We start from the raw sequence: 14,753 nt of genomic DNA, 5'->3' as shown, positions 1-14,753 counted from the left end.
TTCCTATACAGTTTTTGCCCTCTACAGCTCCCTCCAGTACCGTAGAGGTCATTTCCTGGTGTCTTAACACAGGTCCTTTCATTCTCTCCATTATTCTCGTCAGTGTTTTCCACATATTCATTTCCTCTCCGACTCTGCGTAGAATCTCCTCATTCCGTAAATTTTCAGTGAACCTTATTTCTCACTTTCATCTGCAGCACCACATCTCAAATTCGTCGATTCTCTTCTATTTCGGTTTTCCCACAGGCCTATGTTTGATACTGGTAGACTTCTCTTGGCTAGGAATGCCCTTTATGCCAGTGCTAGTCTCCTTTTGATGTCCTCCTTGCTTCATCCGTGATGCGTTGTTTTGCTGCTTAAGTAGCGGAACTCCTTCATGTACTTCATGACCATCAATTCTGATGTTAATTTTTTCACTGTTCTCATTTCAGCTACTTCTAATTTCTTTCGTCAATCTAATTGTTCTGTACGCATTAAGCTCTTCATTCCATTCAGCCGCACATGTAATTATTCTTCACTTTCAATCAGGATAGCAATGTCATCAGCGAACCGTATCATGACATCCTTTGGCCTTGAATTTCGGTCCCACTCCTGACTCTTCTTTTTATTTCCACCATTGATCCTTTGATGTGCAAATTGAACAATATGGGCGAAAGACTTCATCCCTGTCTTACATCTTTTTTAACTGAGTTCTTCATTCTCGGTCGTCTGCTACTGTTATTCCTTCTTGAGTCTTGTACATATTGTATATTATCCGTCTCTCCCTATAGCTTGACCGTTATTTTTCTCAGAATTTCGAACATCATGCACCATTTTGCGTTGTCGAACGCTTTTTGCAGGTCGACTAATCGTATTAACGTGTCTCGACTTTTCCCCTACGGGTGTGACCGAGATGTTCTAGGCGCTTCACTCTGGAACCGCGCGGCCGCTACGGTCGCGAGTTCGAATCCTGCCTCGGGCATGGATGTGTGCGGTGTCATTAGGTTAGTTAGGTTTAAGTAGTTCTAAGTTTTAGGGGACTGATGACCTCAGATGTTAAGTCCCATAGTGCTCAGAACCATTTCAACTATTTTTGGAGGAATATTATCTATCCCTTCTGCCTAATTTGATCTCAACTCTTCAAGATCTCTTTTTCATTCTGATTCCAATACTGGATCCCCCATCTCTTCTAAATCGCCTCCTGTTTCTTATTCTATCACATAAGACGAATTTTCCCCTCTTGTAGGCCTTCAATGTACGCTTTCCACCTATCCGCTCTCTCCTCTGCATTTATCAGTGGAATTCCTTTTGCTTTCTTAATGTGTTGTCACCCTTGCTTTTAATTTCACCGAAAGTCATTTTTACTTTCCTATATGCCAGTTAGTCCTTCCGACAGTCATTTCTTTTTCAATTTTTTCACATTTTTCAGGCAGCTAATTCGTCTTACCTCCCCATATATCCCATTTATTACATTCTTCAGTGACTTGTAGTTCTGTGATTCTGAAATTCCCTGAACATTTTTGTACTTCCTTCTTTCATCGATTAACTGAAGTATTTCTTCTGAAAGCCATCGTTTCTAAGCAGTTACCTTCCCTGTATCTTTGTTTTTCCTTCCAACTTCTGTGATTGCCATTTTTAAAAAAGTGCATTTCTCTTCAACTGTACTGCCTACTGAGCTATTCCTATTTGCTGTATCTATAGACTTCGAGAACTTCTCGTCATTCCTTAGTACTTCTGTATTCCACTTATTTGCGTATTGATTCTTCCTGACCAATATCTTAAACTTCAGCCTAAATCTTCATCACTACTACATTGTGATCTGAGTCTGTGTCGGTTCCAGTGTACGCCTTATAAGCCAATATTGGATTTCGGAAATTCTGTCTGACCATAATGTAATCTAACTGAAATCGTCTCGCACCAACAGGCCTTTTCCAAGTTTTTGAACAAAGTATTCGCCATTATTAACTTAAATTTGTAATAGAACTCAGTCTTTCTCCTCTCTGATTCCTTGTCCTAAATCTATACGCTTCTCTGAACATTTCTTCTGCTCCTTCCCCTTAACTGCATTCCAGCCCCCATGACTGATTTTTTTCTCCCTTTACTTATTGTATTACGTTCTTCTTCATCTTCAGCGTGCAACGTCGACCTGTATACCTGAAATATATCTAGACTTAGCCTCTGCATTTCCATTTTCGCAGTTTATAGCTTCCCTACCACGTTCAAACTTCTGCTATTCCGAGCCCCAGCTCGTAGAACGTTATCCTTTCGTAGGTTATTCGATCTTTGGGCCATAGACTACTGTAAAACAGTGGCCTGGTCAAATGAGTCCCCATTTCCGTTGATAAGAGCTGATGATAGGGTTTGACTGTGGCACATACGTGACGAAGCCACGTACCCAAGTTGTTAACAAGGCACTCTAGAAGATGGAGGTGCCTCCGTAATGGTGTGGCCGCGTTCACATCAAATAGACTGGGTCTTCGTGTCCAGCTGAACCGATCTTTGACTGGAAATGGTTATGTAACTGGAAACCATTTCCAAACATGCATGGACTTTATGTTTCCAAACAACGATGAGCTTTTCATGGTTGACATGCGTCATGTCACCAGCCTACAGTTGTTCGCCATTGGTGTGAAGAACATTCTGGGAAATTCGATTGAAGGATTTGGCCGCCAGATCGCCCAGAATGAATCCTATCGAACATTCATGTGACGTAATCGACTGATTAATTCGTGCACGAAATCTTGAACCGGCAACACTTTCGTAATTATGGACGACTACAGAGGCAGCAAGGCGCAATGCTCCCGCAGGGGGCATCCGACGACTTGAGTCCACGGAGCGTCGAGCTGCTGCACCACAACGGACAAAACTAGACCCAGCACGATGTTAGGGGGTGTCTCGTCAGCTTCATCACCTCAGGCTCTGCTTTACACGGTTCTTCAAGATACGCCGCTACTTGTTTTGATACTTTCCTGTACTACAGAGTTATGTTATTTCATAAATTTCTGGACAGAAGATACATCCTTGCCCTGTGAGTTCACTTTGTGGTCTGGTCCGCATGGTCGGCCGAGACTCTGTGGACAGCGGAATCATCCAGCTGCCTTAGCGACATCGACATTGTAATGAACCAAAAGGTCATTTCATGATTCATTAATAAACTCTCTTAAAATATTTAATTCATCCTAAAATCCTATTTTTTTGGTGTGTATCTAAATAATCAACAACCAGATCCAAAAAAGAATTTAATTTCCTTAACAGGCTTCAGACTCTTGGTGTCCTTCTTCAGAAGATTATAACCGTCACATTGTTTGCGAGTATCAACAATAAGATGCACGGGGCTTATTGCTGTGGTCACATGGTTCAAAGTTGCTGTACCATAAGACCACAGGAAAAGTGCTGTATGCGTCCTATTGTTGATATTCGCCAACTATGCAGTAATTATTATCTTCTGAAAGAGAAAATCAGCTTTATTTTACTGCAACTGGTTGCTGATTATTTCGATATACGCAATGACAGTTGCTAAAGATGAACCAAATGGCAATTTTTTCTCTATTCACTTTTCCGAAATCGACTGTTATCGATCCAACAAATGCAAACTGAATATATCCATAGGATTTTTTCCCAACCGGTGACAATCTCGGATAGGTGATGAGAGAGCAAAGAATGTGATTCCTTAAAAAAACTTTTATTACTATTAAAACAGTGGTCAGGATAATAAATTATGAGGTACCCGACAGAATTGGCGAGAACAGAAAAATGTGGAAAGTGCTAAGTGGAAGTTGGGACAGGATGGTAAGAAATGTGCTAAGACCTGAGACAAGAACTTCCACGGTACTATAGCCAGCCAGAAACGGTCATTGTTGTGGAAAATAGACACTGTAATATATGCAACAATAAAACTGACAAGAGTGAGTAGGAGCCGCGCTCTGAGAGTTCTATACAAACCTAGTTACGTATATAGATAGTTCTTCTATAGGTTTTAATGAGTGAATTTGTGATTTTCAAAATATGTCACATACATGGCCGTATCATTTCATAACATTGGCTTAATAGCTTAAATTTTTACACCGCCAAGCCACCGCAAACATCTGTTTTTGGCATAAATTTCAGATTGATACCTCTACCTATTTCTGAGAAAAAGGGTTCTTATCAGAGCGGCAGACAGACAGACGAGCGATATATAGTACAAATATATTCTTTATGTGATAGACTTACAATATTGGAGATTTTCATACTTAATTGCCAAATTTAATGATTCCAGTTAGGCAGGAAGTCCCTTATAGGTATTGATGATTGAGTTTTCGACCATGACAGTTTTTAGGCTTGTTTCATTATGGCAACCTTGGTGTATTAGCTTAAATCGAAAATGGGCCATGTTTTAATTGCCCTGTTTTGCCTTACATCCAGTGATGATGAACCATGAAAAACCATTATATGCTAATAACTACGGTGGTAATATTGCCTCTCAAAGATATAGTGCCTTCGAGTGGCACCAGCGATACTAAAAAGAAAATGTTGCACATTGTATCTGTGACTTCGTTAGCAGATCTGGATGATTTTTTTATGTTTGTATTTTGTTTTGTGTTGTATTCCTAGCGGGGCTAGAGAGAGGTACATATTGTTTTAAGAAAGACATAGCCCCACATTGCAATTAGAATTGTGACTTGAATGTTTGTTGTCTATACAGAAATGGTGGACGGATGACAAACCATTGTAATTCGAAGGAGCTCATTTTGATGAATAAACGGCGAATATAATCATCATCAAGAAAAATAAAACGGGAACAGGTAATTCATACTTTTAAAAACCCGACACTTCAAATTCGAAATTATGTATGTTTAAGTTTTACCAGCATGATTTACATCCTGTAGCGAAAATAATTTCAAGAGCCTGCATCGAATTTATAATAACTCGGTTCAAAACAAACGACGAGCGACTTTCCCGTTTTTTCTCAAAAGTAACATTCAATAGCACGAACGTGGATTTCTTCTCGCTACATCGATAAGGATCTACTGACATTTTCATTCTCCTCCCGTATTTCTTTGAGTTTGTGCAGAACCGTCAACACTAAATAGTCGATCGCCTCAGCTGTGGAGTCCCAGAATCGACATCGCCGAGATTCAGAAGAAGAATTCTTCCTCCTGTGACTCTCTATTGGTAGAGATACAATAATAATAACTCTTATTAGTTTTAGAGAATCTTCAACGTTTTTGCTACTAAAAGTCGTGCAATTAACTTAACCAACAATCATAAAAATCTTATTTTAATTTTTTATCTGCAAAGTCACCAGCATAGTAAACATTCATTCAAGAGAGAATTAGTACATCATTGCAATTAACGTGGGGAAGTGATATTATGAACTCAGATCTTTTTTTTTTCATGTTGTACTAAAAACTAGATTTTATGAGGAGTAAAAGGAAGTATGTAAAGAATATTTCGAGTCTCAAATTTCTGCTGTGCATTACAACTGATTTAGATTAATGTTATAGTTACGTTCCTTACATTTGCTGGAGGAACTCCGGCTGGAGAAGTCGACACTTCCTGTCATTATTTTCTGTTCTATGTACATATAATTCAATTTCCTCCAACACATCCGGTTGCCTCTTATTGCTGATTCAACATGACCAACAAGTGAGAAACACAAGTATTTCTTGTGCATAATTATAAATCATTTAATACTATTATTATATAGCAAATACGAGGGTCGGTCAAAAAGTAATGCCTCCCATTTTTTTTCTACTTAAAAAAATTAAGTTAAGTGAAAAATTTGAATTTGGCGCCATTCCTCAAACCTTCTTCTGCAATCCACTGCAGTAGTAACTTTCTGTGTCAACAGGTGGCAGCACAGCAGAAGTTTGTAAGATGGCCGACATCGATGTTCGTTTGAGACAGCGTTGTGTGATTGAATTCTTGAATGCAGAAGGTGAAACGCCCATACGCATTCATGAAAGACTGAAGAAGGTGTATGGTGTTGTGACAGTGGATGTCAGCACTGTTAGACGATGGGTTCGTCGTTGTAAGGAAGCTGAAGGGCAAACACCGTTGACTGACGAAAAGCGGAGCGGCAGGCCGGTGAGTGCAGTGACTCCACACAACATTCAGCAAGTTGATGACATCATTCGTGGTGACCGTCGGGTGACTGCAGATGAAGTGTGTCGCATTATTTCTCTTAGTAAAGACAGTGTGATCACGATTATTAAACAATTGGGGTACTCAAAAGCTTGTGCACGGTGGGTTCCAAGAATGTTAACCGATCAGAATAAAGAGGCAAGGAAAACAATAGCCTCCCAACACTTGCAGCGCTTCCGTTTGGAGGAAGATGAGTTTCTGAAAAAAATTGTGACCGGGGACGAAACATGGGTGCATTTTTTTGAACCCGAATCAAAGAGGCAGTCAATGGAGTGGCGTCACACAAGCTCGCCGAGGAAGAAAAAATTCAAAACTGTGCGATCGGCAGGGAAAGTTATGGCAACAGTTTTCTGGGATACAGAGGGTGTGATTCTGGTTGATTTTTTGGAGCAGGGATGCACAATAAATTCTGTTCAGTACGTCACAAACCTCAAAAAACTTAAAGCACGTCTTCAGCGAGTTCGCCCAACAAAATCAATGGCAGATGTTCTTCTTTTGCATGACAATGCAAGACCACACACCAGTCGTCACACCTCTGACGAGATTGTCAAAATTGGATGGGAAGTTTTGCCTCATCCCCCATACAGCCCTGACCTGGCAACATCAGACTTCCATCTGTTCGGGCCACTAAAAGAAGCTGATCGTGGGATTCATTTTGAAGATGAGGAGGCCGTCAAAACATCCGTGCGTCAATGGCTTAGGAAGCAGAGCTGTGATTTTTACCGTGCTGGGATACATGCCCTTGTTCAAAGATGGACCAAAACTGTAGAGATGGGCGGAGATTACATTGAAAAATGACAAAATGATCCTCAATGTTGTGGTTTTCAACCTATGTAATTGCATTTAAATTTCCTGACAATTAAACGTAGAAAAAAAAATAGGAGGCATTACTTTTTGACTGACCCTCGTACATGCATTAGCATTTGTTTTTGTGGGGCAAGTTAACTTTCGACTGTTTACAGTGCGTTTCTAGGAAATATCTTGTGTTATTTTGAAATTCTGACTCTCTACCTAGGCCAAAATTTTCGAAATTAAAAATAATCAGTAGCCCACGATTTGATGACTGCCTTAGTGCCTGTTATTTTCTGAGATGTGAGGTGTTGTTCTGCAGTTAAATGTACGGAATATGTCGTGTCTGGTTTGAATTCCTATTCCTCGCAGTCAAGGCTTAATTTTCCAAGGTATACATTCGGAATCATCTTTCCGAATAAACTTATGACATTACATCCCATTAAAGTAAACGCTAGTTCATTCGGCTTACATATTGCACCTAAACTTGTGAAGAAATGACGAAAAACGAACTTTTACGTTACTACTACCATTTTTTTTTACACACAGGCGACATTAGTGAACTCGCAAACGTTCTACATTTTAGCAGATTTACAAAATCAAGTGTACCTACTGCATCTTATTTCGTTGGTTCCTTGCTTCAAAACTTGTGACCATGTGTGCGGTAACGTCATTCAAAGTGCCATAAAGACCGCCTCCTAGAAATGCATGTTACATAGCAAGTATAATTTGACCATGGAACAGGAAGAGAAAATATGTGCCCTTTGAAGAACAGTTGGAGCAAGCAAGGAAAGAACTGCTAGGGATTAGAGAAAACAGGGAGCGAAAGGAAGACGCGAGGAAGGTTATATGGAAGTGAAAGTTGACAAAAAGGAGGCTAGGAATAGGACAAGGTACGTGAGTTTCATTCCGTACACTAATAGCATGTTTCAGCAGCTGTCTAAGATAAATGATAGATAATTGGTGGAAGCAGTTGTATGAAATATACACGTCCAGAAGTGATCAGGAATCGTAAGTGTGCGAAAATTAGGGAGAAGGAGATACTGTTGCTAGTATGTAGCCACTGGTGTCGAGCAGGTCGTCACTTCCTAAACCAACACGATGAACAGCGCTGAACGTACCATCATATAGTGAGAGGTGGTAACACATGGTGCACCGAAAAACACTGACGAACATGATAGTTTCGGAGGTCCATGCATAATGACGTATGGACGTAATGACTTCCAAAACATTGAACACGGTGCAGTCAGCTGTCGACATTGTTGTGACATTTTTCTCCTCGCCATGTGCGTCATTTCGGGGCTGCATTCTGCCTTAACTTCATTTTCACGGATGAAAATCTAAGATGACATCGAACAGCACATGTAGATGAGCTCTTGCAACGAGGGGATATTCAAGAATTGATTGGACTGCCCGTTTCCCCAAACTAAATCCCAACAAGCACATGGTGGACCCGGTTGTGTAAAGGCATTGCAGCATAACTCCATGCAACAATGACCTTCCTGCAGTTGTCAACAGCGCTGGTAGAAGGTGTAAAACGCTGCCACAAGAACTCCTTACCAATCCTGCGTCCAGGATGAGAGAGCGTCGCAGAGAATGCATTGCCGTCCGTGTTGACCACAGGCCCTATTATGAACCATAACCCACCTCCTTTAATGTTCAGGGGACCATCATGAGGCGCGGAGAATTCAGTGTAATTATTGCCTTTGCTGTTCATCTCATTGCGTATTTCCTTCATTTACCTTCTTTACTGTACTGTGTTATACTTTACCTTACAATCCAGTAGCGGTTCTTTATGTGTGTTATTTAAGATGAGCTATGTTACTTGGCAGTAACAAATCACTCGAAAGTTACTTACGTCCTTACGGTGAACGTGCGGTTCTAGGCGCTTTAGTCTGGAACCGCGTGACCACTACGGTTGCAGGTTCGAATCCTGCCTCGGGCATGGATGTCCTTAGGTTAGTTAGGTTAAGTACTTCTGTGTTCTAGTGGACTGATGACCTCAGATGTTAAGTCCCATAGTGCTCAGAGCTATTTGAACCATATGAACCGTCCTTACGTATTTGACTTCAGTGTTTATATCAAAAAGTAACCTTACCACAGTTACTGATGAGACACATTTTTAAATGTCTGGTACTAATCTAACAGAATTGTGAAAGCCTATTGCATCTTGTGAAACTTTGACCATAGAAGTCCATTCTGATGTAAACACCAAACTAAACGTTTCCTCATGGCTTTGCTGGCATACACGTTCGACACATTCCACTCTTCCACACATCTCCTCTGTCCTTCTCTATGTTCCCATTTATTCCTGCCCAAGCGTCTCGTCGATCTCATCCTCTCACTCCTACCTGTGCATGTCCTCCACAATCTCCCTGAGACTCCATTTCTTTCTCCCTCTTTCCTTACACACTCCCCTGCCGCCTCTCTCCAATCATATCTTATCCCCCCCCACCCCAAACTTCCACCTACCACTCTCTCACTCCATCTCATATTCCCCTGTGCTCCAACCACCTCCAACTCTCCAACATCTCTGTGCAGCTCCTCCACCACTCTCTCTCTGTTTGTCCATCCTCCAACACTCTTTCTGGTCATCTCCTCTGCCCCCCCCCCCACCTCTGGCATATTCGCCACCCCCTCTATTCATCCCTTTCTCCCCGATCACTTTCTCCTGCCCCCTATCGATCTACCACTTCCCTCTCTTTTTTTCGATGCCCTCAGTCCCCATCCATTTGCCCATCTGCTCCTCCCCGTCTCTGCATCTCTTTTTCCCGCTCCACCTCTGTCCATCTACTCCCCCTCCTTCTCTCACTGACCATGAGCTATTGTAATTTCTGTCCATCTACTTATCCTCCCTCTCTGTCTGTCCATCTCTTCCTTAGATCATCTCTCTGACTACCTCCTATTCCCCTTCCTCTCTGTCCATCTCCTCCTTCACCCATCCCATTCCTCTCTGTCCATCTCCTCCTACACATATCCCTCATTCCATTTGCATATCTCCTTTTATCCTTCTCTTTCTGCAACCCTTCCCTTAGCTATAACCTCTTGCGAACCCCTTAGTATCTATTTCCTTCTTCTCCCCGCCCTCTACATCTCCTTCTCCCTTTTGTCCTTCCCCTCATTCCATTTTCTGTCTATTACTTCTCAGCCCCCTCTCTCCCTCTCATCCTCTCCTGTACTCTCTTTTGCTCCTTCTCTAACCACCGCAAACTTTTCCAGCTGTGCTCATCTGCATATGTTTCCCAAGAAAGCAGCTGTGCTGGCAGTGAGTGAGAAATCCTACTTGTCCTGATACACTTCGATTTTTCTCGAAATTTCGTGAACATCGTGCACATATTACGATAAGCATGCACACTGTATACATTTTAATAAGTAATACAGGCTGTTTAGATGATGAAATATTTAATCTTTGAAGCTTTACTGCGTTTACAATATGTGAGAAATCACACAATAAATAATTTTATTTATTTTCGAGATATCGACTCTGACACTGTCTTTGGGAATGTCACATCCCTCATTGCTGTCATCTTTGATCGTCTTTCTCATGAGTGTCTGTGTCTACAAACAGTCCATGTCATTCTACAATTTAAGTCATACGTAACGAAACAGCTTATTCCTTCGAGCCCTTAAAAATTTTAGTTGATTACAGCTTTTTAACAAGCCATAGTACTGAATGCAGGTGCATTTTCCTTGTAATACTTGTCATTCATTGCATTTTTTCTTCGCTCCCCTAGTAAATTAGTGATGGCAGTTTACATGGCAGTTTACATGGCAGCATACTAATTATCAGACACTACTGCAACATAAACATCACATTTTCTGAAGCAATCTATAATACTGCGACATCATACATAAGATAAAACAGTTAATTTGAGCTTTGTACTTATCCTGAGGTAGGTCCCAAATAATCGATTTAAACATCACACTTTTTGTATTCTCGATGTATTTTGCAGACATTTTAGAATACTGTGACATCATAGATATGGAAAATAGTTAATTTAAGGTCCTGTGTCTTAAACTTATTGTGGTTCATAGCTCGAACTTTGAACGTTCTGTCAAGTACAGACACCTGTTGGTAATAGTGAGAACAATTAATGTTACAGAGATCAAACTAATTTCACTTTTTGACTGCGAAGTCATCTGTTGGAAACAGTAATCGCATTTTCAGAATTTATGGAATAACATCTAAGGCAAAACTTATGTCTGATAACTGTGTATTCCTATTTCGTTATTAATATTTTACAGGCAATTATTGGTTTAAAATTATTTATAAAGCATGTGTTATATATTAGTTCCAATATTCCACTGACAATGTAGCTTCGAATCAAATTTATAGATTGACAGATGAGCCAGTCCATAAACGATTTGTTGGAAGTCAGTAATGGAAACAATTAGTCATTTTCAGTATTGTAGGAAATTCTGATACTTCGAAGCATTTTTTTTTGTTAAATATTTTGGATCGTTTTTGACATAGTGCAGATAGGGCTATATTGTAATAGTAAAACTAGGCTCTGACGGGGGAAGAGAGAGGTGTGTAATGTAGTTTTTGATAAATAATTCGGGTTATTCGATACTTTCGAGTGCAGCCCAGATGGAGCTACTCTGTAATTTGCTTTTACATTTCAGTTCTACCTAATGACTGCAGAAGAGGGGGGAGAGATCTGTGATGTTCTTGTGTCCCACACAGAAAGAGATTTATTGTAAATAGCTCTTGCTTTTTGAATACTAGGTTCTGACTGGAAGAGAGGAGAAGCAGAAATGGAAAAATATGCAGCGTGTGTACAATGCATGTTTGGCCTTGCAGTCATTTTAGTGTTATATCAGAGGTACATGTATACAGGGTGTCACAGCTATCTCGTCCACCCAAAATATCTCTGGAACAATAATAACAGCTATTGGAACGACTTTCACCGGTATCAATGTAGGGCTGAGGCCCATGAATGTACATATTTGGAAACATTATAAAACGAAAGCATATGTGTTTTTTAACACAAACTTATGTTTTTTTTTTAAATGGACCTCCTATATTTTTCCCTCAGCAATCCATAGCATGACAAAGCACATACACAATGGCTTCGATTGCTTCGCAATATTCTCATTACATCCCAAGATATTGAGACGCGAAGTTGACGCTTGAAACACCCAACATGCGCTTCTAGCGCACGTCCTGAGGCTCAGGCGTGAACCCCATGCTGCCCGTAATCGCGATGTGATTGACATGCGTAATCACACTTCCATACTTATTAAGAGGTCCGAAACGAATAATACGGTCTGCTGCCATCCTGCATTAACGTCGTATATTCCAGCAGGTATTTATCTCATAGGCTAGGGGTGATGCGGTTCTGTAACAAATCTGTGTACAGCAACGTTAGTCACAAAGTTAACTTCGCTTATCGTCAATCCGTTACTAAAAAGGTAATGCCATTCAACGTTAAAACTTTACTTTACTGTAGATCTAGAGCAAGTGACAGTTAATCATTCACTCGTAACAGTAAAATTCATGTTGATGGTTTTAGTGAAAAGAGCAAGTGGACTAAACGTTTTACCGTTGTTTAGGTAAAAATGTTTTGATTTGGGAACTTCAGGTAGGACATAGAAGATGAATGTAAACATGTTTAACCAATTAGTTTTATTATCACATAATTATCAATGTTATGTTTATCTAATGCGTTAAATGACAAATTGTTGCAAACAAACGTTTCTTAACATCACTGCGTAAAATGGCCCTTTGTAGAAACTTCCACTGTGATACCAGCACTACATACTAAACATAGCGTTCACATCTCATGCTCAAAGCGATGCCCATTGGCTTGTACACATAGGGTCACTCTGAGGGTGAAGGATGCCCTACTTCGTGCTACTGTTTCCTCTTTGATGGCTGTACAAGCATCAATAATGCGTTGCTTCATGTCCTCTGGTGTTGTTGGTTCATGTTGGCAAACAGCATCCTTCACTGCTCTCCAAAGAAAATAATCGAGCGGTGTAAGGTCCGGAGATCGGGCAGGCCACCTAACTGGGCCACCTCGTCCAATCCACCTACCAGGGAACATACAGTTCAGAAGTCGTCGAGCTCGTAAGGCGTTATGTGCAGGGCATTCGTCATGCTGATACCACATGACCATTCTCCGGTTCAGAGGTACCACGTCCAAGAGAACAGGAAGATTGTGACGTATAAATCTGGAGTATTATCTGCCATTTTGGATGCCATTTATAAAGAAAGGTCCGATAATGGTATCTCCAAAAACCCCACACCAAACATTAACTTTCTACGGACGTTGATGCTCTACCTGACGGAGCCATTTTGGATTGTCTGCGGACCAATAATGCATATTCCTCATATTGACAATTCCTTTGTTGGAGAATGATGCATCGTCGGTAAAGAGAACATCTGCAAAAAGATTTGGATTATTCAGACGTTTTTGTTAAGCCGACCAACAAAATGTGGCCCTACTGCGGAAGCCATTTCCATGAAGATCCTGGTGTAAATGAACATGGTAAGGATGAAATTTATGACGTTTAAGAATACGCTGTGCACTTGATTTCGACACACCAACTTCACGTTCAATATGACGTGTGCTGATTTGAGGGTTCACAACTATGGTAGCGAGCACAGCAACTTCAGCAAGTTCATCTGTGCGTGTTCTAGGACGATGTCAAAGTCTTGGATTTAAGCTTCTCGTTTCACGTAGACGAGATCTGAGACGACCAAACATCCGGCGCAAAGGCGACGGCTTGTCAGGGAATCGTCTTCTGTACAGTCGTTCTGCCTGAACAGCGTTTCGTCCACCTACAACAGGGTACAGTACAGGTATGTAGATTAGGGTAGAAAACAGACATATTAACTTAATAATCATAATGTTCCCTAACAGTACTATCAACAAGCAAGCAATCTCATAACGTATTTCCCGTCAACGTACATTCTCCACAGATCAGCAGCATTTCCACCATATCTGCATGTGTGTACATTATACTGTACAGTATAAGTTGCACAACACAACGTTTATTCACAATGTGTACTACGTCCTTGCCGTCACTAGATTACTCTGATGCACGACTACACTTGCAAGCGGTGTACTGCACGCCAAAGCAACAACAAATGGGATTCTAGGAGAGTGGTGGAGTACAGGAGATTGCATGTGTCGCAAATCATAAACAAGGCGAAGTGGTAACTGTGGCAGTAGTAGGAACTACGTTGGACACTTGATTAGGTAGAGCCAGGGCCAGCGCGACAGGCACAATGGGTCATTTAACGCATTAGAAAACCTTATTTTAGGTGTGCGGGATAAATAAGACAACCTGACTGGTGTACACTGATCGGTACTGGTTCATATTGTGTACGTAGATACGTAAAACGTGCAAGAGGGAAACCATTATGTGCTTATGAGAGTTGATGGCAGCAGACCGTATTATTCGTTTCGCACCTCTTGGTAAGTATGGAGGTGTGATTACGCATGTCAATCACATCGCGATTACGGGCAGCATGGGGTTCACGCCTGAGCCTCAGGACGTGCGCTAGCAGCGCAATTCGGGTGTTTCAAGCGTCAACTTCATGTCTCAATATCTCGGGATGTAATGGGAATATTGCATTGCAATCAACGCCATTGTGTATGTGCTTAGTCATGCTATGGATTGCTGAAGAAAAAATATAGGAGGTCCATTAAAAAAAACATAAGTTTGTGTTAAAAAACACATATGCTTTCGTTTTAGAATGTTTCCAAATACGTACATTCATGGGCCCCAGCCCTACATTGATACCGGTGAAAGTCGTTTTCCAATAGCTGTTATTGTTCCAGAGATATTTTGGGTGGACAAGGTAGCTGGGACACCCTGTATATACGCGAGAGAGAATTGTCAGAGCA

This window comes from Schistocerca gregaria, chromosome 5 (assembly GCF_023897955.1).
Source record: "Schistocerca gregaria isolate iqSchGreg1 chromosome 5, iqSchGreg1.2, whole genome shotgun sequence".
Lineage (NCBI taxonomy): Eukaryota > Metazoa > Arthropoda > Insecta > Orthoptera > Acrididae > Schistocerca > Schistocerca gregaria.
The sequence above is the reverse complement of the archived record's forward strand: the minus strand, read 5'-3'. Positions refer to the sequence as shown.